The sequence below is a fragment of the Conger conger genome, chromosome 8, assembly GCF_963514075.1.
Source record: "Conger conger chromosome 8, fConCon1.1, whole genome shotgun sequence".
Lineage (NCBI taxonomy): Eukaryota > Metazoa > Chordata > Actinopteri > Anguilliformes > Congridae > Conger > Conger conger.
Genome location: NC_083767.1, coordinates 61,332,160 through 61,357,446, shown reverse-complemented (window position 1 = coordinate 61,357,446; position 25,287 = coordinate 61,332,160). Strand labels below are relative to the sequence as shown.

At 48.1% G+C, this 25,287-nt stretch overlaps 1 protein-coding gene and 1 long non-coding RNA gene across 2 annotated transcripts in view; one reads left to right on the top strand and one right to left on the bottom strand.

Moving 5' to 3' along the window:
* LOC133134584 (transmembrane protein 178B-like) overlaps positions 1 to 25,287 on the top strand; it is an 87,428-nt gene that overhangs the window by 43,563 nt on the left and 18,578 nt on the right. The window lies entirely within an intron of this gene.
* Positions 28 to 4,696, bottom strand: LOC133134635 (uncharacterized). Its single transcript, XR_009709314.1, has 3 exons — positions 4,565 to 4,696; positions 2,917 to 3,088; positions 28 to 168 (listed from the first exon to the last, which is right to left on the bottom strand). It is a non-coding gene; the product is annotated as an uncharacterized LOC133134635 (long non-coding RNA).

The following is a 25,287-nucleotide window of genomic DNA, read 5'->3' as shown; positions in this document are numbered from 1 at the left end:
GGACATCCCTCAGGACGTCTTCCTGTGAGACCTGAGGGAGGGAGGTCTGTGAGGCTCAGGCCGTCTTCCTGTGAGACCTGAGGGAGGGAGGTCTGTGAGTTCAGGCCGTCTTCCTGTGAGACCTAAGGGAGGGAGGTCTGTGAGTTCAGGACGTCTTCCTGTGAGACCCTGAGGGAGGGAGGTCTGTGAGGCTCAGGTATCCTGGCACACGGCTCTTACCCTGCTGTAAAATCCAGCTCTGCCAGCTTGACCACAAAGCTGGTCTACCTGGGTATGAGCTGGTCAACCAGCTAGTGCTGGTAGCTTGTCTGAGCTGAGTTTCAAAACATAGCTTGAGCTGGTCAAACCATGTCGAGCTGGGACATGGTCTGAACTGGTCAACCAGCAAAACTATGTTGAGCGGGGAGCTAGTCTGAACGGGTCAACCAGCTACCACCTGTTTCAAGACCTAGCTTGAACCGTTTTCTCAGCAGGGTGTGTCAACATCTTTTCCAAGCGCATATGTGTTGGTAAGTTGAGTACGTTTTGAGCACACTAATACACTAATGTTGACGTGCAAAGTATTTTTCCAGTTAACAAATCCTGCTAAAATGGAAGAATCCCAAATGGAATCCCTGCGGACGACAGCTTAGTGATGGCAGAACTGTAGATAAAAATGAGTAACAGACCGTAGGGCAAGCAACTGCTTCTTATTTGTGAATTGGTTGTGCATCGTTGGCCTGTGTGTGTGTGTGTGTGTGTGTGTGTGTGTGTATGTACTTGTCTGTGTGTGTGTGTGTGCGTGTGTGTGTGCATGTCTGTATGTGTGTTTGTGTGTGTATGTGTACGTGTGTGTATGTGTGTGTGTGTATGTGTTTGTGTGTGTGTGTGTATTTGTGTGTGTGTGTGTGTGTGTATGTATGTGTGTGTGTGTGTGTGTGTGTGTATTTGTGTGTGTGAAACACAAACTGTCAAAGTGGCATCTCATCTGTATGACTGAACATGCAAATATAATTGAATTACTCTGTGTTCTTCTTGACATTTTCTATTTTAGTTTCAGGAAATAATATACAGTATATACATTTCTAATATACCTACACATCCAATAAAGAGCTTCAGTACGAATACTGAATCTATAGAAATATGAAAATTCTGCACTACCTGAAGCGGGTATTATGTCCTGCATAAAATATCATGATATTTGCCATGAGCATACATAAATATTATAACCAGCTCATATGAACTGCATTTCATGTAAGATGTGTAAGATGAGGGTCATTTTCATAATGCTTTCATGAAACACTTCTGTTGTAGTGTAATGTAATATAATGCATAGAAAATCTTATTACAAGAGGTTAGGCCATTGGTAACACTCAAAAAAGGTGTAATGAATATCGCGTTGAAATAAAATGTGTTTAGTAACTGTGTAAAACCTCAGGGTCCTCGGTGTTTTTAATTGCTTTCTGCACCTGTAACTGCAATATTTACCCGCGTTTAGTTTCATCAAAAGCAGCCACAGAACACAGAAAGGGTGCTGTTTTCCCCGACGGCAGGCTAGCTGTGCGTCCTGATCTCAGCAACGAGCGCCAGTGTAGCTCAGCGCTTATAAAACAAGCGAGCAAGAGTCGCCCCTGAATAAGATTTAACTTCAAAATAAAGCAGAAATCTGTGCGCTGAGATTAGCGGCCTTGCCAGGATTGCTTCTTTTGAAGCCCGGAGACGGGGAGTTCAGGCTTTCTTTCCCCGGCTCTGGGTCTAATCCCCGCGGCCGGCTCGTCTGCGTTGCCGTTCTTACCGGTACCGCAGGCGTGGAAGTCTTATCCCCACAGTACGAAGAGCGGGGGCCGGCGTCTGAAACCACACACGAGCACACTACCGCTCGCGCTGAATTTCAGGCCGATGCTCATTGGAGCATAGTACGAGTTGTGTGCTAATTATAGGTTTTTTTTTTTTTGCTCTTTCAAAATTCTAAGTGGGTGTCCTAGAACTCCGGCGCTGTCAGTCACTTGTAGTGACTGTTACATCACCATTGGAACGTCCAGCTTGGAATGTTCAGCTTGGAACGTTCAGCTTGGAACGTTCAGCTTGGAACGTTCAGCTTGGAACGTTCAGCTTGGAACGTTCAGCTTGGAACATTCAGCTTGGAACGTTCAGCTTGGAACATTCAGCTTGGAACGTTCAGCTTGGAACGTTCAGCTTGGAACGTTCAGCTTGGAACGTTGCAATGGCATATTTGTCACCTCACCTTAAAGGGTTAAAAGGCATGTTGAACAACAGCCCGACCGCTTTGCGGTCATCAGTAGCTAGCAGGCGGAGATGAAGACACTGGCCGTGTTCGAAACCGCATACTTAGCACACCACTCGTACTACATTTCAATGAACATCCGCCTGAAATTTAGTACAGGTGGTATGTTAGTGTGCGGTTTCAAACACGACCGCTGCCTCCAATACGCTTCAGCAGAGCAAATCGCTTTGAATGCAGGGCTCACAGTAAGCAGAGCGCTAATGCTAACGCTAGTGCTAAATTCTGCGCCCGTGTGAAGCCTCCCGTTCCTTGCTGCTGATTGGCTTGCCACAGTGGATATGCTCAGCCGTCTCTGGGCAGATCAGTACTTGTTTCCCCTGCATGTTAATAAGCTACACGAGGTGCACTGGATTACACCTGTAAGTACGTACGGCTGCACCATATTGTCCAGAAATCATAACTTTTCTCCCCAGCATTTTCAGGCAACCCAACCCTCAGCCTCTGCACGGAGGCCAGACTACAGGATGAGCCCTGCCCCACTAAAACGCACCGCCTGCCCCTGACCTGACAAAGTAGACTGAAGATCGGAGGATGTAGCCCGGCTCACATTCTCAGTCCCCCGCGACTGACATAACCGCTGGAAAGTCCTGTCGAGTCTTTTTTAAAAAAAACCCTTTTCATCGCAGCCTTACGTGAAGAACATACGGTGTGTCCATGCAGGACTCTGGTACTGCAGGAACGGCAGAGCGGGAACGCCGGTGCGTTATTCCCGGGAATGGCGCGGTGGCGCATCACGCCCTCTGATCACGCTTCCCGCCGGAGAGCGCAGCAGACATCGCACTCCTCCACCCGACGTCCGGCCTCCTGACGAGAAACAGAGGAATAATTACAGGCCCGGACATCTCAGTCACAATCGCTGTGAGCTTCTGCTTTCAAACATGCCTCTCCTGCCCCTGCCTATCTACCCCCCCCCCCCCCCTTACCCACCCCCATCTCCTGGGCCTTCTCTGTAAAGACAGGGGTCGGCAGAAATCGAAGAACACAAGGTTATTAACTCAGCGTCATGGTAGTGTTCTTTCAGGGGCATCAGCCGCACTATTCCGTGCGAATTGATTACAGTCCCTGGCTCGTTGTCAGCTGTAGGAGATGGTTTTTGTGCCAACTTTCCTCAAATCAGCCCCATTACGGCAGGGGGGGGCTGGTGTAGGGGCAGGGTTCTGTTCCAAGCAAGCAGTAAAACACCTGATTACTACCAACCAAGGTCCTTAGCAAAGACTCTCGTGGTTGAGTACTGTAGAGTCAGGTGTGTAGCTGCTTGGTTGAGTACTGTAGCAGAGTCAGGTGTGTAGCTGCTTGCTTGAGTACTGTAGAGTCAGGTGTGTAGCTGCTTGGTTGAGTACTGTAGCAGAGTCAGGTGTGTAGCTGCTTGGTTGAGTACTGTAGAGTCAGGTGTGTAGCTGCTTGGTTGAGTACTGTAGCAGAGTCAGGTGTGTAGCTGCTTGGTTGAGTACTGCTTGGTTGGGATGAAAACCTGCTGCCACACCAGCCCTTTCTGGGTAACACTGAGGACCCCTGCATTAAGGTCTGATAAGGAGGGAGCAGGTTTATATGATAGAGTCCCATCTTTAGAGAATGCTCCATTGGAATAGCAGTTACTCAGCTACAATACGTTTTTATATAGCCACTGCAGATCCCAGGGCCATTAATATTGTACATGTGGTCTTCTTTAGCACATTAGAGAAGATTTTACTGGATCACAGTCACAAACAATCAATACATTTCCAGTTCAATAACTGAACTGAACTGGGCATGTGATTTACTCAATGTGTTTCATTATGTTCATGTTCCTCTCTGGTGTGCTGTCTTAACTGGAGCCCGCGCTTTGCTGGCCTTTACCCCACAAATGGCTCAAGCGCATGCGCTCTCCACTGTCCTTACAGCTACCGGACTACAACTACAGTTACAACGACACACTGCTGTAAGGTTGGGGTAGCATATCTCTATCACTCACTACAACACGTAGCCTCGGAAACCGCTGACTCAATCACCCCGCTCAGACCTGGGTTCAGACAGAGTTTGTTTTGGATTCCAATATGTTCCTGTGCTCCATTGATCTTGCCTGGCACATTTGAGCCTGCAAATTGAGGAGCCGATGGGCGGGGTTTACACTTTTGGGATCATTTCACTTGTTCCAATACACCAGGCAAGCTTAGTCAAATGCAGAACAATATTTGAATCCAAAACAAATACTATTTGGACCTAGGTCTGACCGTGTGTACACGCACATTATCATTCCAGTTTTACTTGGAATTGTGCCAGTACCCCGACCACACTGCTCACCATTAGCACAGCTGTGATGTCACTTCCTGTGAGAATCCCTAAGCTGCGATGTCACTTCCTGTGAGAATTCCCAGGCTGACACATAGGGCAGATAGAAACGGAGAAAGCTCTGTCCAGGTTGACCCTGCGCGGAATCTTCCGGATGCCTGCGTGCATTTGCATCCTGGCGATCGGCTGCTTGGCTTGAGATGTGAAACTTCAATTCTCTATGCCCGTCGAGCCGAATCACCTAGAAGAAATTGCACCAGGAAGGGGAGGCAGGCTGGGTAGTAGAGAAATAGCAGAGACCAGCTCCCTGTATGGATAGCTAGGATTTGTGGGCCTAGGAAAGAAAATAAGGTACAACTGTAGTCAGATATGTATCAGAGTATTTGTGATTTAAGCTGTTTGCATTCATGGTGCCTACCCACAGCAGGCATTGCACTGACCCTGTCGATGTTTTGTCATTTTGACGGTTATTTTTGTTTGTTCTGTGTGTGCGGCAGGCTGTCGGGGATGTGAGGGTTCTTTAAAATGTGTTTAAAACCGCAATTCCTCAATCTAGCAGTTGTAATCGTCAACATACTGAATACTGAACACAGGTGTGTAAACAGTTAAAACACCTCACTTAACCAACCTGTAAAATATATTAAAATTGAATTTGGTAATTAAAATTGAATTTGGTAATTATCAGAAATATCAGTTATCAATTAAATCGCCAAATTCTTTGATAGGCAGAGCAACCTGTCGGATCAACCTTCATCAAAATGTACAACTTACAACCATGTTAAAATTAAGTAAAGTTCAAATTTGCATGTCTAATCGTAAGACGTGGTTCATCTACCTTGTACAATGAAGGTTACAGACACAGAAAAGTAACAGTCACAATGGAAATGGATGAATGAAAATACCAAACCCCAGCTTGTTTCCTCCCAAAATGCTCAAGACCCGAAGACAACATTCCAACAAGACCCGTGATGAAAAGTAGAGCCAGACCAAGGTGCTTAGATTGTTAACTTCCAATTCTAAACAAAAAGCAAAAAGCCACGTCTGTTATGAAGTTTGACATCTTACAGCAGGATGTCAGCATGAGGTCTGCTCGACCACCCCCGTTGAGACAGACACACGCACACACACACAGAAACACACACACACATGGCCTGACCCTCCCAGTCCTGTCTCTTTGTTTCTTATCTCTAGACAAGGCCTGCTCTTTTGACGTTCCCTATGGTCCAATGGTGAATTAGGAATTATCTCCCTGATGGCATATGATACAGTGGAATGTATTAGTACAAAGATATGACCCATTCAGTAATAATTTTTAATGTTTATAAGACACCAAGGAAAATAAATGCTATGAGATTAAGTGCTTGCTATTCTGTTGAGATTTCTGAATGAGTTTTGTTTGAGCAGCTCGAGGAGGTGTCAGTTGTTGAAGACCTTGTTGATGATGTCATCAACACGGCTATTTGCATAAAATGGTTTCAGCCAATCGGCAGTGACGGAGTGACAGCTCACTGTAGCTGACAGCAGTAACACACGGATCACTCAATATGCTAACGTGCCAGATGACACACTGCTAGTCCTCACTGTGCCAAAGGGAATGCCCGTCCACTATCTATCCCACTTATTCCCGGGGGGAACTGTAGACTAGCTATGTGTGAAGTGGGCGATCTATCAAAAAATATACATTACATTAATGGCATTTGGCAGACGCTCTTATTCAGAGCGACGTACAACAAAAAATACATTTTGGAAGAATCAGATCTCTAGCCCTCCTATTCAGAAATGTTCCTGTTTTATACAAAAAGGTAATACATTCATGTGGCTACATGTTTGTCCATTCTCTATTGACGTAAGCTTCAAGGAAATGGCTATGGCGTTTAACCAGAGTGGGATGCTTCTGAAATAAGAACGTTTTGTGAATGAAGGTGCTCTTTGGAAAAAACACCATTGAAGGCAAACTGAAGAGAGATACAGCGCACACAAATTCCGAGGCGCTCTTCAAAGAGTACCTTGAAATGTTTGTCTACAGAGGTGACGCAGTTGCGGGGCCCGCTGTGTTGTTGCTTGATTTCCTGATCTCGCCTTGAGATGTCTGCAGATCTCCGGTACACTCTCCCACGGGCCTGCGACTGTTTACTCTTTTTCTGAGTCTGTCTCCGTCGCTCGCCCGTGCCCACCTCTATCGACTTCCTGTCGCGGAATGATGACCTCGACACAAGGGCCCAGAACACAGTCCCGGCCGTCAGGCTCCCCTCGCCGTGGATAAAGAGCGTTATACAGCCCGGAGTAACGCAAATCGCAATGCTGTCCCCGTGTTTTTCGGCCGGAGAACCGTCCGGTGTGACCAGCAGACATCAGTGGGCGATTAGGGGCCTGGCCATCTTAATCCAGGCAGGCTGTGTGGAGGGCGGGGCTTCAGCACGGCAGTATCAAAGCTCCACCCACATGTTTGTGATGTCACAAAGCTTTAAAGGGATAGGTCACTTTTTTTCTTTCTTTTTTTGGCCCAGGTCTGCCATAATCACCAATACTTCCTAATATATGTGTGGAATTTCTGTTTTGCCCCCTCAATCCCCTAACCAAACTCACCCTGAAGAAAGAAAAACAGGACTGTGCGTTTCTCAGGGGTGCACAGACATGCAGCGACGCTTTCTGTCCATGGAGCGGGGGATAGGTCATTTTTTTTATTTTATTTTTTGGCCCAGGTCTGCCATAATCACCAATTATATAATAAATTGAGGACATGTCGGCCTCAACGTACTCGTGCATCTAGTTCACGTAGCTCACTCTCCGTTAGCCGTTAGCTTAGGTAACCAATTAACCTCGATTGTACTGGGGGCTAATAATCACCATCTGACAGCTATTTACTACAAAAGACTTTTGAGCATTATTTAGACCGTGGCTCTGTTTAACGGAGCTGGGCTCATCCCTGCCTGACTCTGGGCTCCTGTGCCGTGTGTGGCTCTAGGCACACGATCGGCACAAACTGCAGATTGCAGTGCGTTTTATTACGCGGAGTTGTGTTCGCTCCGTACTGTAGCTGCCTGCGCTGGAGGCTAGCCTGCTCTGTGTGGGGGGATTCGGAGAGAGAGCCTCCATGTGCTGGTGGCTCCTGTTGCGGCCTGTAGCGTAGTGGTTAAGGTAAATGACTGGGAGATGCAAGGTCGGTGGTTCTAATCCCGGTGTAGCCACAATAAGATCCGCACAGCCGTTGGGCCCTTGAGCAAGGCCCTTAACCCTGCATTGCTCCAGGGGAGGATTGTCTCCTGCTTAGTCTAATCAACTGTACGTCGCTCTGGATAAGAGCATCTGCCAAATGCCAATAATGTAATGTAATCCTGTGTCATTTTCAGCCGTTTGCTCAACAGTCATTGATAACACAGAAAACTGATACCTCCTTCCATATCCAGCGTGATCATAGATCAACTTTTAAAACATGTTATATGTCAAATAAATATCCTTTAACTCTAAATCACCTAACCCTAAATCACAATTAAGAGTGATTTCCAGATGTCCAGACCTTAAGCACAGTGAAAGAACAAAGTTAGTGTGCGTCCATGCTGCATTAGGACTTTGGGTTAAGTGAACTCGACAAGACAAATTAGTGCAAACAGCTTGTCTCCTCGAGTTCACTGAACTTAAAATTCAAGCAGCTCAGACACTCTTCAAATTGAAACAAGAATTTACTTTTTACAGCGTAAACTTTTCCAAAACTGCTGACATCACATTTACATTACATTACTGGCATTTTGGCAGACGCTCTTATCCAGAGTGTCGTACAGTTGATTAGACTAAGCAGGAGACAATCCTCCCCTGGAGCAGTGCAGGGTTAAGGGCCTTGCTCAAGGGCCCAACAGCTATGCGGATCTTATTGTGGCTACACCGGGATTAGAACCACCGACCTTGGGTGTCCCAGTCCTTTACCTTAACCACTACGCTACAGGCCGCCCCACCAATCACCAATGCCCAGAGGGCGTGACTAAACCAGCAGAAATCAAATGAAAGTGTGTTTCTACCCAGAGTACTGTCTATCCATCCAGCATTTTGCTGAGATGCAACACGTTTTCTAGATTTCCCTACGTTTTTAGATGCAGTCCACCGTGACCTCCATAGACCTCGTAGCCACGTCTCTTTTCAAACGCAATGCCACAAACGTCAACAGAGCTCAAGAATGCACATTTTCATCCACGGCTAGTTCACCAGGCCTGTCTGTGGCAGCAGAAGTTAACGCTGTGGCCTCTGATCTGTGTGCTTTTCAGCCCAAACCCTGAGTGGTGCACGTTGAAGAAATACTGAAATGTTCTTCCTAATGAGTCTGTGACTGTTGCATTTTTTGTTGACAGATTCATTAGTTTAGCAGACACTCATACGAGGGCTGCCGGGATACAGTAGCCTACAGTAGCTCATATTCCCACTGTTTCCCCCTCTGGCAGCCGAGCTCAGCCCCATTCTCTGAACACCTGCTGGGAAAGTCCACTGTTTCTCCCCCTGGCAGCCAAGCTCAGCTCCATTCTCTGAACACCTGCTGGGAGAGTGGCCAAATCCTCCCCCGTAATTGAGACATTATTTAAAGTTCATAAATTAATTTCCAAACGACCCCTGGATTCCTGAAGGGTTTGGGTCCCTGAGGTTCTATGGTGTACAGTTTAACCTTTTGAACGGAGGGGCAGATTTTTTCCCCCATTAATCCATGATTATATATTAAAGGACATAAAAAGGTCTGAGGGAGGCTCCAGGATACTGCTGGATTCAGACAGAAGGCAGAACTGCTGAGAGACACTTTAAGAGAGACACCCCCGCCCTCTAAACAGTCAATATCCGGCCTCGCTTATATCAGGTAACATGCTCAGAGACAGCATATCAATTGATTTTTCCTTGTGTAACATATGAACTGGGCATGTATGAGAGGATTATTTGTATGATAAATATAGAGCAACACAGACCAGACTATTAAACCCACACTGGCCTGATTTTTATTAGAATTTCTTCAGACTCCAAATAACATAACATAACATAATGGTGAGAACAGGCTATTCAGCCCAACAATGCTCACCTTTTCCTACCACTAAAGTGTACCTACTGCTTAGTTTACCTAAAGGCTGAATAGTATCTCGCACCGTATCAAGCCTGGTCTTGAAAACCCTACATGTCCTGGCAAGCTATTTCACACAGCGACCAATCTCTGTGTGAAAAAATACTTCCTAATATATGTGTGGAATTTCTGTTTTGCCCCCTCAATCCCGTAACCAAACTCACCCTGAAGAAAGAAAAACAGAGCTGTGCGTTTCTCAGGGGTGCACAGACATGCAGCGAAGCTTTCTGTCCGTGGAGCGGGAGCCTGATCAAATGTTCTGGCTCTCAGGCCACCGAATCGATACGCCTGAAGACGCAGAATCCAAAAACATCTTCAGCTGGGATAAAACGGACAACTTCCCTCAGACAGCATGCATTATGGCTGTAATTAAACTGATTTATGGCGCATCTTTACCAATAAGTCACGATGCGATGTCAATATTATGAAATGTGAGCGATTCTGGTAAGACTTAACGTGACCCCCTGTGCCATAAAGCCTTCATAACACCTGCTTTATGAGGTTCCTCACACACTCACCACTGCCATCCTCTCTCCAGCACTCATTTCAGAATGACTATCACACAGTACTTATATTTTCTTGGGAAGAAGACATACTGTATTCTGAATGCTGTAACACCGTCGTGAAAGTGTAATCTCAGCTTCGTGTGGCTTGTAGTTCAGTTCAGGCATTACCGTTATTCGTAATCTACGAAGAAAATTATGCATTTAAAGCATACAGTGTATGATATAGATATTTTCCATCGTTTTTCGGATGTATATTTTAAGTATACGGATATAATGAATCATAGAAAGTACTCTTTGCTTGTTCGCCAGTGAATGTGTTAAATTGTGCTGTGGGTATTCTGGGAATTGTAGTGCTATCTGGGATAATTTCACAGAGGAAAATCCACAAAGCAGGATTACTGAGTTAGCTGGATAACTGCACTGAGTAAAACCCACAAAGCAGGATTACTGAGTTAGCTGGATAACTCCACTGAATAAAACCCACAAAGCAGGATTACTGAGTTAGCTGGATAACTGCACTGAGTAAAACCCACAACACAGGATTACTGAGTTAGCTGGATAACTGCACTGAGTAAAACCCACAGAGCAGGATTACTGAGTTAGCTGGATAACTGCACTGAGTAAAACCCACAAAGCAGGATTACTGAGTTAGCTGGATAACTGCGCTGAGTAAAACCCACAGAGCAAGATTACTGAGTTAGCTGGATAACTGCGCTGAGTAAAACCCACAGAGCAGGGTTACTGAGTTAGCTGGATAACTGCACTGAGTAAAACCCACAGAGCAAGATTACTGAGTTAGCTGGATAACTGCGCTGAGTAAAACCCACAAAGCAGGATTACTCAGTTAGCTGGATAACTGCACTGAGTAAAACCCACAGAGCAGGATGACTGAGTTAGCTGGATAACTGCGCTGAGTAAAACCCACAGAGCAAGATTACTGAGTTAGCTGGATAACTGCGCTGAGTAAAACCCACAGAGCAGGGTTACTGAGTTAGCTGGATAACTGCACTGAGTAAAACCCACAGAGCAAGATTACTGAGTTAGCTGGATAACTGCGCTGAGTAAAACCCACAGAGCAGGATTACTGAGTTAGCTGGATAACTGCACTGAGTAAAACCCACAGAGCAGGATTACTGAGTTAGCTGGATAACTGCGCTGAGTAAAACCCACAGAGCAGGATGACTGAGTTAGCTGGATAACTGCGCTGAGTAAAACCCTGGAAAGGCTGCAGTGATTTTCCGTGTGAAGATGAAGCCCACACAACGCCCCACTCATGAATGAGCTCAGCTCATTAGCGCTGCATGTGTGATCTGGCGCTCTTGCATCACTGTGCTTAAAATCACTTCTGGCTCCAGCCAGGCCTCCTCATTATAAGTGTGTGCTTAAACACACAGCGCGGAATATTCATCAGAATGACGGGTTCATCATGAAGGGAAATTACAGCGAATGAATTGCAGCTAGTTGAGTTTGAATCAAGCGGTCAGCTTTCGGTGCATACACATATACGATTTATGATTTATGATTAAACGGAAATGAGACAAATCGATGTTTGGATTCGGTCCAAAAAAAACATTTCCTCCATTTTGTGCTGCTGTTTGCAATCTGTGCATATGACTGCAGGGAAGATGAGGGAATCGTGAAACGTGAATCAGGCAGCCTCAGACGTATGTGCGAATGCTTCAGTCGGGATTGATTGCTTTTTCACTGCGATTATTCAGAACTTTAGTCCTGACAGAGGGTACAGTCTGATCAGAGGACGGAGAAGTATGGATTGATTAACAGGAAGCTCTCATTAGCTTCGCTGTGGTCTGCGAAAACCTCCCCCGAAACCAACATGAAATTCTATTTATATTATTATGATTATTATTTTATAATTCAATTATATACGGGCTGATAGGTGTAACAGTGGAAGAGAGCGTTCTGGTCTGACGCAGAACGGAATACATTTTTTAAATTCTGTTTTCACATACAATTCAACTGACACCAGCAACCACAGCCCGTTTGGCCAGGTCTTGAGATATCAGTCTGAGGAGATAAGACACCACAGCTTGCTGACGTGCAGTTCTCCTCCACGGCATCTGCACACTGTACTGCACTGCTGTGGATGACCAAATCCTGTCAGGCTTAATAAATGTCAAATAACGTTTGCTCTGCAACTCATTTTAGTCTTTGAAGGCAGCACTGAACACCTAATTATACGCTTCTGGTTCATGTGTACAGTAGCCAGTGCAGTGTTTAACCCCTTAAGTATCACCCCTTTTCTTGAGACAAGCTTGAAAATGACATTCCCAAAATAGAATGGTTACTATTTTTGAACCCTTTTGACTACTGACATAACCATGGTGTATTCTGAAAGGTAACCCTTTGGGGTTTGTTTTCCAAGAGAGAAAACAACAGAATCGAGAAGATTGTAAACAATAAGTACAATAATCACAATAGTAACATATTGTATGCTAATATATTGATTGGGGTCCACTGATTGAAGTTTTTGTCAAATACACAACCTCCATCAACAAGTCAAACATATTCCACAATCTCACGTTATTTATTATTCAAAAGTAGGCTTGTTCCTTATTCATAAGCATACTGAATAATAGTAAAATATTTTGAAAATATATTTAGATGCTCACTGATATAAAATGGGGTCACATCAATGAAAATGCCCTCTATATTGAGCCAAATGTGTTTTAGTCTAATCTTCCTCAGAAATATTCACTAGAGAATTCTCGAGAGGCTTGAGATTCCTTGGAAGTCCTCCAAAGAAATGCAACCTTTTCCTCACGCAGGCAAAACAAATTCTGTATTATTTTATGCAAGCCAAACATATAGCTAACAGTAGCCAGACCAGTATTTAACATGATTAGTGGGAATGCTAGCAGTAGCCAGATCAGTGTTTCAACGTGATTAGTGGGAATGCTAGCGGTAGCCAGGCTAGTGTTTAATGTGATTATTGGGAATGCTAACAGTAGCCAGACCAGTGTTTAACGTGATTAGTGGGAATGCTAACAGTAGCCAGATCCATGTTTAACGTGATTAATGGGAATGCTAGCAGTAGCCAGACCAGTGTTTAACGTGATAAGTGAGAATGCTAGCAGTAGCTAGATCAGTGTTTAACGTGATTAGTGGGAATACTAACAGTAGCCAGATCAGTGTTTAATGTGATTTGTGGGAATGCTAACCGTAGCCAGATCTGTGTTTAACGTGATTAGTGGGAATGCTAACAGGAGCCAGATCTGTGTTTAACATGATTAGTGGGAATGCTAACAGGAGCCCGATCTGTGTTTAACATGATTAGTGGGAATGCTAACAGAATGTTGGTTTGTTCTATGCATCTCACAACCCAGCGAAATCTCCCTCACGTCACTGGGTCCTGATCCACTGACTGAACTACAGCGGAAAGATATAAAGGCTCAGGGAATGAACCGAACAACAGCGCCATGCAAAGCTACAGACTGTAACACAGATATGTTAAGAGATTAGATTGTGTTGTATTACATTTCTCTGCTGCCAGCGGAGATTTAGGTGACATGAGAAAGATGCTGTGAGTTAAGCACTGCAACGTGAGAGGAGGTGCTGAATGGAGAACACAGTCAGGGCTATAGGGTCAGGGCTATAGGGGCGGTGCTGTGTGGTGAACACGGTCAGGGCTATAGGGTCAGGGCTATAGGGTCAGGGCTATAGGGGCGGTGCTGTATGGTGAACACGGTCAGGGCTATAGGGTCAGGGCTATAGGGGCGGTGCTGTATGGTAAACACGGTCAGGGCTATAGGGTCAGGGCTATAGGGGCGGTGCTGTATGGTGAACACGGTCAGGGCTATAGGGTCAGGGCTATAGGGGCGGTGCTGTGTGGTGAACACGGTCAGGCCTATAGGGTCAGGGCTATAGGGGCGGTGCTGTGTGGTGAACACGGTCAGGGCTATAGGGTCAGGGCTATAGGGGCGGTGCTGTATGGTGAACACAGTCAGGCCTATAGGGTCAGGGCTATAGGGGCGGTGCTGAATGGTGAACACAGTCAGGGCCATAGGGTCAGGGCTATAGGGGCGGTGCTGTATGGTGAACACGGTCAGGGCTATAGGGTCAGGGCTATAGGGGCGGTGCTGTATGGTGAACATGGTCAGGGCTATAGGGTCAGGGCTATAGGGGCGGTGCTGTATGGTGAACACAGTCAGGCCTATAGGGTCAGGGCTATAGGGGCGGTGCTGTATGGTGAACACGATCAGGGCTATAGGGTCAGGGCTATAGGGGCGGTGCTGTTTGGTGAACACGGTCAGGGCTATAGGGTCAGGGCTATAGGGGCGGTGCTGTTTGGTGAACACGGTCAGGGCTATAGGGTCAGGGCTATAGGGGCGGTGCTGTGTGGTGAACACGGTCAAGGCTATAGGGTCAGGGCTATAGGGGCGGTGCTGAATGGTGAACACAGTCAGGGCCATAGGGTCAGGGCTATAGGGGCGGTGCTGTATGGTGAACACGGTCAGGGCTGTAGGGTCAGGGCTATAGGGGCGGTGCTGAATGGTGAACACGGTCAGGGCTATAGGGTCAGGGCTATAGGGGCGGTGCTGTGTGGTGAATAGGGTCAGGGCTATAGGGGCAGTGCTGTATGGTGAACACGGTCAGGGCTATAGGGTCAGGGCTATAGGGGCGGTGCTGTGTGGTGAACACGGTCAGGGCTATAGGGTCAGGGCTATAGGGGCGGTGCTGAATGGTGAACACGGTCAGGGCTATAGGGTCAGGGCTATAGGGGCGGTGCTGTGTGGTGAATAGGGTCAGGGCTATAGGGGCAGTGCTGTATGGTGAACACGGTCAGGGCTATAGGGTCAGGGCTATAGGGGCGGTGCTGTGTGGTGAACACGGTCAGGGCTATAGGGTCAGGGCTATAGGGGCGGTGCTGAATGGTGAACACGGTCAGGGCTATAGGGTCAGGGCTATAGGGGCGGTGCTGTGTGGTGAATAGGGTCAGGGCTATAGGGGCAGTGCTGTATGGTGAACACGGTCAGGGCTATAGGGTCAGGGCTATAGGGGCGGTGCTGTGTGGTGAACACGGTCAGGGCTATAGGGTCAGGGCTATAGGGGCGGTGCTGAATGGTGAACACGGTCAGGGCTATAGGGTCAGGGCTATAGGGGCGGTGCTGTATGGTGAACACAGTCAGGCCTATAGGGTCAGGGCTATAGGGGTGGTGCTGTATGGTGAACACGATCAGGGCTATAGGGTCAGGGCTATAGGGGCGGTGCTGTTTGGTGAACACGGTCAGGGCTATAGGGTCAGGGCTATAGGGGCGGTGCTGTTTGGTGAACACGGTCAGGGCTATAGGGTCAGGGCTATAGGGGCGGTGCTGTGTGGTGAACACGGTCAGGGCTATAGGGTCAGGGCTATAGGGGCGGTGCTGTATGGTGAACACGGTCAGGGCTATAGGGTCAGGGCTATAGGGTCAGGGTTATAGGGGCATTGCTGTATGGTGAACATGGTCAGGGCTATAGGGTCAGGGCTATAGGGGCGGTGCTGTGTGGTGAACACGGTCAAGGCTATAGGGTCAGGGCTATAGGGGCGGTGCTGTATGGTGAACACGGTCAGGGCTATAGGGTCAGGGCTATAGGGGCGGTGCTGTATGGTAAACACGGTCAGGGCTATAGGGTCAGGGCTATAGGGGCGGTGCTGTATGGTGAACACGGTCAGGGCTATAGGGTCAGGGCTATAGGGGCGGTGCTGTGTGGTGAACACGGTCAGGGCTATAGGGTCAGGGCTATAGGGGCGGTGCTGAATGGTGAACACAGTCAGGGCCATAGGGTCAGGGCTATAGGGGCGGTGCTGTATGGTGAACACGGTCAGGGCTATAGGGTCAGGGCTATAGGGGCGGTGCTGTATGGTGAACACGGTCAGGGCTATAGGGTCAGGGCTATAGGGGCGGTGCTGTGTGGTGAACATGGTCAGGGCTATAGGGTCAGGGCTATAGGGGCGGTGCTGTATGGTGAACACAGTCAGGCCTATAGGGTCAGGGCTATAGGGGCGGTGCTGTATGGTGAACACGATCAGGGCTATAGGGTCAGGGCTATAGGGGCGGTGCTGTTTGGTGAACACGGTCAGGGCTATAGGGTCAGGGCTATAGGGGCGGTGCTGTTTGGTGAACACGGTCAAGGCTATAGGGTCAGGGCTATAGGGGCGGTGCTGAATGGTGAACACAGTCAGGGCCATAGGGTCAGGGCTATAGGGGCGGTGCTGTATGGTGAACACGGTCAGGGCTATAGGGTCAGGGCTATAGGGGCGGTGCTGTGTGGTGAACACGGTCAGGGCTATAGGGTCAGGGCTATAGGGGCGGTGCTGAATGGTGAACACGGTCAGGGCTATAGGGTCAGGGCTATAGGGGCGGTGCTGTGTGGTGAATAGGGTCAGGGCTATAGGGGCAGTGCTGTATGGTGAACACGGTCAGGGCTATAGGGTCAGGGCTATAGGGGCGGTGCTGTGTGGTGAACACGGTCAGGGCTATAGGGTCAGGGCTATAGGGGCGGTGCTGAATGGTGAACACGGTCAGGGCTATAGGGTCAGGGCTATAGGGGCGGTGCTGTGTGGTGAATAGGGTCAGGGCTATAGGGGCAGTGCTGTATGGTGAACACGGTCAGGGCTATAGGGTCAGGGCTATAGGGGCGGTGCTGTGTGGTGAACACGGTCAGGGCTATAGGGTCAGGGCTATAGGGGCGGTGCTGAATGGTGAACACAGTCAGGGCCATAGGGTCAGGGCTATAGGGGCGGTGCTGTATGGTGAACACGGTCAGGGCTATAGGGTCAGGGCTATAGGGGCGGTGCTGTATGGTGAACACGATCAGGGCTATAGGGTCAGGGCTATAGGGGCGGTGCTGTTTGGTGAACACGGTCAGGGCTATAGGGTCAGGGCTATAGGGGCGGTGCTGTTTGGTGAACACGGTCAGGGCTATAGGGTCAGGGCTATAGGGGCGGTGCTGTGTGGTGAACACGGTCAGGGCTATAGGGTCAGGGCTATAGGGGCGGTGCTGTATGGTGAACACGGTCAGGGCTATAGGGTCAGGGCTATAGGGTCAGGGTTATAGGGGCATTGCTGTATGGTGAACATGGTCAGGGCTATAGGGTCAGAGCTATAGGGTCAGGGCTATAGGGGCGGTGCTGTATGGTGAACACGGTCAGGGCTATAGGGTCAGGGCTATAAGGGCGGTGCTGTGTGGTGAACACGGTCAGGGCTATAGGGTCAGGGCTATAGGGGCGGTGCTGTATGGTGAACACGGTCAGGCCTATAGGGTCAGGGCTATAGGGGCGGTGCTGTATGGTGAACACGGTCAGGGCTATAGGGTCAGAGCTATAGGGTCAGGGCTATAGGGGCGGTGCTGTGTGGTGAATAGGGTCAGGGCTATAGGGGCGGTGCTGTGTGGTGAATAGGGTCAGGGCTATAGGGGCGGTGCTGTATGGTGAACACGGTCAGGGCTATAGGGTCAGGGCTATAAGGGCGGTGCTGTGTGGTGAACACGGTCAGGGCTATAGGGTCAGGGCTATAGGGGCGGTGCTGTATGGTGAACACGGTCAGGCCTATAGGGTCAGGGCTATAGGGGCGGTGCTGTATGGTGAACACGGTCAGGGCTATAGGGTCAGAGCTATAGGGTCAGGGCTATAGGGGCGGTGCTGTGTGGTGAATAGGGTCAGGGCTATAGGGGCGGTGCTGTGTGGTGAATAGGGTCAGGGCTATAGGGGCGGTGCTGTGTGGTGAACACGGTCAGGGCTATAGGGTCAGGGCTATAGGGGCGGTGCTGTGTGGTGAATAGGGTCAGGGGTATAGGGGAGGTGCTGTGTGGTGAATAGGGTCAGGGCAATAGGGTCAGAGCTATAGGGTCAGGGCTATAGGGGCGGTGCTGTGGTGAACACGGTCAGGGCTATAGGGGCGGTGCTGAGTGGTGAACACGGTCAGGGCTATAGGGGCGGTGCTGAGTGGCGAACACGGTCAGGGCTATAGGGGCGGTGCTGTGTGGTGAATAGGGTCAGGGCTATAGGCTCAGGGCTATAGGGGCGGTGCTGTGTGGTGAATAGGGTCAGGGCTATAGGGTCAGGGCTATAGGGTCAGGGCTATAGGGTCAGGGCTATAGGGGCGGTGCTGTGTGGTGAATAGGGTCAGGGCTATAGGGTCAGGGCTATAGGGGCGGTGCTGTGTGGTGAACAGGGTCAGGCACAGAGGTCAGGCAGTGCCGGGCAGAGCAGGCTGGAGGAAGGAGCCGGGCTATCTCTGAGCTCCGGGACTTCAAGCGGAAGGCCTCAGTGAGAGTGGCTCTGCACGGCACAGAGGGCCGGAGATAATGAGCGGGAGCGGCCGGTGAGTGGAGAGACTCTGGGCGGAATAATTTGCCGGAGGCTCGGATACCTGGGCTGCGGGCAGGCCGTGCTTATCGCCGGGGTGTAAATCCGGGCTTATCGGCCGCGCCGTTCCAGCCGGGGATTGGCAGGCCAGCCGGCCTCCGCGTCCTTATCTGTGTTCCGCACACTCCCGGAATTTTCCCCGCGATCCGGAGGAACGTTCCGGAACCAAGGTCATCTTGTTTACGCCGCCAAGAAGGGAGAGGGCACGAGCTCCTGTTCCGGATGCTGCCGCAACGCAGACGACAACAACTGTGTGTCCGTGTGTGTGTGTGTGTGTGTGTGTGTCTGTCCTGTGTGTGTGGCCGTGTGTGTGTCCGTGTCTGTGTGTGTGTCCGTGTGTGTGTGTGTGTGTGTGTGTGTGTGTGTGTGTGTCTGTCCTGTGTGTGTGTCCGTGTGTGTGTCTGTGTGTGTGTGTGTGTGTCCGTGTGCGTGTGTGTGTATGTGTGTATGTGTGTGTCCGTGTGCGTGTGTGTCTGTGTGTCTGTGTGTGTGTGTGTGTCTGTGTGTGTGCGTGCTAGTATAAGCATGCTGTCTTCCGGTCTTCATTGCTCCCAGTTCATTGTTATATATCTGTGGTTTTGTCCACTGCTCGTAATGAACAGTCCAAAATCCAGTCGATTGCATACGACAGTCATGACCGAAACAGGACACGGTGCTAACCCTGTGTTAGTATGGTACATTGGTACAGCTGTCTAAATAAACAGCTGTGCATTAATAACTGAATTCATGCTGCAGTCGACAGGTTGAGTTCCACACCACGTCACAGAGCCTGGCTATTTCTGCTCATCTTCACAGCTGAAAGGAATCATCATCACCACCGTGAAAGATCATTTCTGGCCTAAATGTTTCGGTTCCTCCTTCTCTGTAAGTGCCATAGGGGAAGGTGACCTTGAAGTTCTGTCAGAATATTTAGCAAGTTGCAAGTGACAATATTTCTTGAGCTATTTTCTATTGCCATCTGCAAGTGAAAGTAAAACAATCTCCTGGTCCACAGTCGCAGAATGGATTTGTGTTTCGGCAATGAAAAGTAGTTTTGTACAGTACGTTATTTTCCTTCTTGTAAAAAGCCTTAAAATTGTATTTATTGGTCATAGAAACAGTCCCTGAGGCCTGGATAGGGCTAGGTTTTAGTACAGCCTGTAAATCACCAAATATCTTTGACCTGGAAATGCACAAAATATGATTTCTGATATAAATCATTCCATGAAGGGCTTTGATTCCAGACATTAGGCAGATAAGCAGACATCTTTAAGGACATCTCTGGTGGCCTGTGTCTTTGCAAGGTCCAACATTTTGACGTAAGTGGTGAAGATATGGACATCAGCGGAAGAATGAAACACTGAGCAAAAGTAAAAAGCCATAAAATGCCTTTTTGAAGTCTGGGAAGTTAATTTTAACCCTGGAAAGGCCTGGGCACTGCCTGCTCAGTGCAGGGATCACGCTTACTGAAACACAGTCTGCGGACGCACAGCCGGTCTCACGTCTGGGTCCAGTAAAGTATTTGGGGTAGAAATTCCAGCCACATTTCATGTGTAACACTGAAACACACTGGGTTTTATGTGCAGTAAAACTTGCCTTCATATACACCCAAGTGTGGCTTATTTATTTTATCCCAGTGGCTTATTTTTGCTCCACTCTTTGGCAGAGTAGCACCAGAACACCTCATTACCGAATAAATTATGGGACCCAGGTCTGGCCCTGAGGGACTATTAACCAATCAGCTTTTATTTATTTATCCTGCTGAATCCCACTGATATAATATACATTTTTCGAGGGAAACCTGTACCAACGGTTCTCTCCTGCCTGTGCACTGGCTGTGCTGCAAAACCAGAGTCTACAAGAAACTGAGTTGTCTTTACTGTTTTTGATCTATCAAACCATCACATTTATTTCAACTGTAGAATTTAAACATCTGTGACTCTCCCTATATTCATAATACGTAGCTAACCCCGTGCGGCAAACATCTGTGGCTGGCACCGCCCCTCTCCTCCCCGAATACACCCTGTATAATACATCAATGCAAAAAGTAAAATGGCCGACATCCTACAGGCCAGCTAAATAAAAATAGGCGCTCAACAGTCAAGACGAATGGACTCTATGAGACTCCAGTCCTGGATCCTGGTGACTCAGATCGGCTCAGAATGGCCAGTGATGGCGATGAGCCAGGCTCTCGTAGCACCATACGGCCATGGGCAGTCCCCGCTCGCTAGCATCAGCTAGCTCCTTTAGCGAGTCACAGACCGCGGCCGTCTGACAGAGCGTCACATTCAGCGCATCGCTGGGGCTTCACCTCCCACCGCGTGCCTCGCCCCGCCTTTAACCCCCGCACTCTATGAATATTAATCGATACATATTGATCAGCCGGCGCACACGGTCTTCATCCCGGACCTGATGTGATGTATCAACTGTGAAAGTGAAATAGTGGGCGGCCCGTAGCCTCGTGGCTAAGGTGCTTGACTGGGACCTGGAAGGTTGGTGGTTCAAGCCCCGGTGTAGTCATGATAAGATCAGCAGTGAGCCCTTAACCCCACATTGCTCCAGGGGGGGATTGGCCCCTGCTTAGTCTGATCAACTATACTGTAAGTCCCTTTGGATAAAAGTGTCTGATAAATAACTGTAAAAGAAAAAAATAGACCTCTTGTTTTTTTATTCAGTAGAGTCCTAGACACTTTCTGATCCTAGACACATTTCCCTCTGGAGACAATAAAGTTTACCTTTTCCATTTAGAGGCTGACATTCTGTTGAACGAGGCTGTATTCTGCCCGCGCGCTATCCCACTATCCCTCGTGTATCGACCCTTTTGTTAAACTTTATAAAAAAAGGCACACATACAGCCAGAGTTAGACACAAATCAAAAAACAACTAGAAAACCGATGCCAAATAAAACGTGTCGTTGGGCATCGCATTTGTCCAACTGCAAGCTTTATTTGGCTTTACTTCTCCAGCCGTTGTTGGCAGGGATATTAAAAACTTATTTTAAGCCGCCATTAGCCAGAAATGTAAATTAACAGTAGCAGGGTAATGTCAGCTTATTAGTCAGCGAAATAGCATGCATTAAGAGCGCTAAGCCTCCACAACACAAAGGCTACAAACACGCGAATGTCTTCGTGTTATTAGGAGCAGAAATGCGCTGCCTCCGCACCAGACAGCGTTCGCACTCTTCTCTACGCTAATCCAGAGTCGGCGTGAGTTCTGTGGCGCTGGCCCGGCCTGCCAAAGCCAGGTAAACACCCGTCATTTAATCTTCCCCGTCAAACTGACAGTACAAAGCTCCCGGTTCTCTCGCTGCACCCTTCTTCCACAGTGAGATCCACACAGCACAGGGGGAGCCGCTGTGGATTAGCCTAGCGCTAAGCGTCGCGCTGCAGAAATATAATTAAGCGCTAAGAGCATTAGCATGCGGGCATTCATCAAAAGATTTCACTCCCACTTGTGTGAAAAAACAAGAAGCAACGGGTGTACAGTTGGAGTTAGATCACACATGCTCTTTTTATGGAATTATCTTGTCATGCCCATGTCATAAACCCCAATTAAGGACAATTGACAGTGACGGACAGTTAGAGATGTTGAGCTTATTCCCATAAAACCTCGTCATATTTAAAAGAATACACCGCAAAAAAATAAAAAAGTCTGGTAATGAGACTGAAAAATGCTTTTTTTTTTTTTCTTTCTTAGAGTGGAACATATTAGCTTGTTTTATGTTACCGCTTGCTTGAAAAGTGAGATTAAAAAAATATATATAAATCCAAATATAAAATGAAAATACCTTTTGAGACTGACTTAATTTAACTTGAGTTTATAGAGCAGTGTCACACAGTAGTTCCACTGCATTGTGTCTGTGGGGCCTCTTTAAATCGAGGCGGGTGGAAGCTGTTAAATCTTATCTGATTTGGAACCAGACTGCACTTCTTACATTTCAAGGAGGCAGGTCATTCCAATCGCTTATTTTTCTCCTCTCCTTGCACCTGACCCAGAAATCGATCGATCCACCATCTTTAAAAAAAAAATTCCAACCCCTTAAACGTAGAAGTCAGGAACTCCCAATCTTTCCTTCGAGCAAGAAAACATCAGCATATGCTTTGTGGAAGTATTTTGTTTTGGAAAGCCTGACATATGAATGATCGACCTGACGATCCAACTCTCCCCATCTGCCACACGTCCGCGACCATTTGTCTAATTCATGTTTTCTTGATTTCTTAATTTCGTTTTCTTGCTACTTAGCCTCTCCCGATGGGTGGAGTCAGGAGTAGATAAGAAAGTGGGAAGAGACGGGACCAGTAAGCGATTGGATTGGGCGCGTTATCTCCGTCACACACTGTAGCTTCCACTGTGTGAGCGTCTGCATCATACAGTGTTCTCCGTGATTCCGCAACACGGACACACGATTAAACAACGGGGAGCTGTTTCTAACAACCAGTCTGAAGTGTTACAGTCCGTCCATCGTATGTACTTGGGGAAACTCTAACTGGCTTTGACCTGCTGTGCGGGGTACCATTCATCCACATGTGCTGATTTTACATCCACCCCTGCAGACACGGCGATGGGGTGCAGGAGGTACCCTCCCAATCTGTTATGGATGCAAAGCGTGCCCGTTGCCGCGATTCTCGCCGTTTGCGTCACTGATAATTATAATAGGCTGCCAGCGCTCTGTTCTCTGCAGTACCGTAAGGAGTACTGGTATAACTGGTGTCTTTAAAAAGATTCATCCTGTGGTGTTTTTAAAATAAATCCCCATTAGGGCTTAGCTCCTTGCTAAATCACGCCGCATTAATTGCAGCACGCACTCTCCTCCACAGTCACTGACAGCGTCGGAGAGGCACAAGTGTATTCTCCAAATTACTATGAGAAATAGCAGCAGGCCCGGCTAACAACGTCCCTGGAGCAGCGGGGATGTCTGGGTGTGGGATCTGGGGAAGGAATTCAGGCCACGGCTTCTGCCTTTCTCAGCATATCCATCAAGTCCAAGAAGCTGTGTATATATATATATATATATATATATATATATATATATATATATATATATATATATATATAAAATCCTCTCAAAGCAACTGTGCATGTTGAAAGAGATGTGGAAATTATATAGAAATAAAAGCATGTTAAAAAAAACAACAACAACTCCATATGTCCAATTGATCCCCCCGTTTTGCAGTCTTCTACTTGATATATAATATCAATACGCAAATCATCTCATGACAGTGGTGAGGAATGAGTGTATGGATCTTCGTCCTCGGAAGAGAGCCGCGCCGCGAAGCGCTCTCTCTGCGAGGCCGGGAGCGACCGTAAAGAGATCCAAGTTCCCCCGTCTCGTGTTTCAGCTGTGGGGCCTGCGGCGGTTTGCAGGCTTGACCTTCTCTCAGTGACACGTGACCTCCAGTCTCAACAGAGGAGCGCTGTGGGCCAATACAGGAGCCCCATACTGTGGGCCAATACAGGAGCTCCATACTGTGGGCCAATACAGGAGCCCATACTGTGGGCCAATACAGGAGCCCCATACTGCGGGGTCAGCAGTGCTGTGGGCCAATACAGGAGCCCCATACTGTGGGCCAATACAGGAGCTCCATACTGTGGGCCAATACAGGAGCCCCATACTGTGGGCCAATACAGGAGCCCCATACTGCGGGGTCAGCAGTGCTGTGGGCCAATACAGGAGCCCCATACTGTGGGCCAATACAGGAGCCCCATACTGTGGGCCAATACAGGAGCCCCATACTGTGCGCCAATACAGGAGCCCCATACTGTGCGCCAATACAGGAGCCCCATACTGTGGGCCAATACAGGAGCCCCATACTGTGCGCCAATACAGGAGCTCCATACTGTGGGCCAATACAGGAGCTCCATACTGTGGGCCAATACAGGAGCCCCATACTGCGGGGTCAGCAGCAGTCTTGGCCGTCTGAAGGCCCATGTTTCCAGGGTTAGTGAACATCGCTCTCTGGCCTCCGCGGACGGACAGGGGCACAACCCTGACCCGGTGATGAATGATATTTGGGTTTTTATATTGATCTCAGATCCCTGTAGTGTGCTTGGGTTAAAGAATGACCAGACTCTCCACATAAAAACCCTCTGAAGGACTGCTTTTAAAAGCCTGTTATACAGGGACTTTACTGTTATTGATATGCCTAAGATGCTACTTTAAACAGGAGGGATTTTCTCTGATCCACACTGATTATTATCTCACAGTAATAATCTCATAACATAAAACAAGACCTCACAGTCTTGAGGTCTTCATTACCTGGCCTATCTGCCCTCAAAGGTAGAAATGTGCATACATTACAGATTATGCACCTTACTGCTACAATGCTGCCCTGGATAGACCCGTAACTCTGATACACTATAGTCAACAGCATCCTCAAATCCACTGTGGTTAAATCATTTAAAAAAGCATCAAAATCCATAACTCGTACACTGAAGCAGTCCATCTAACAAACTAGATTAGCTTGGTCCTGTATACATCAATATTGTACATAATTTTATTGTAAATTAAGCTAGCTAGGTAATAAAATAGCTGTGTGTGTGTGTGTGTGTGTGTGTGTGTGTTTGTGTCTGTATGTGCGTGTGTGGGCCCAAACGAATCTACCAGCAATCTAAATGTTTTGAACAGAAGAAAACACACTTCGACGAAACGTACACCTCTCCCCCCTCCAAAACCCCGGCATGCCGCAGGCTTCAGACTTCTCCAGCCGAAACCGAGATCGCCGCGGTATTCAATTTGCAATTTACAGTCCTGCGCGGGCAAATGAACGGAGTTGAGTTGGGAAAGCGCCAGCGCAGG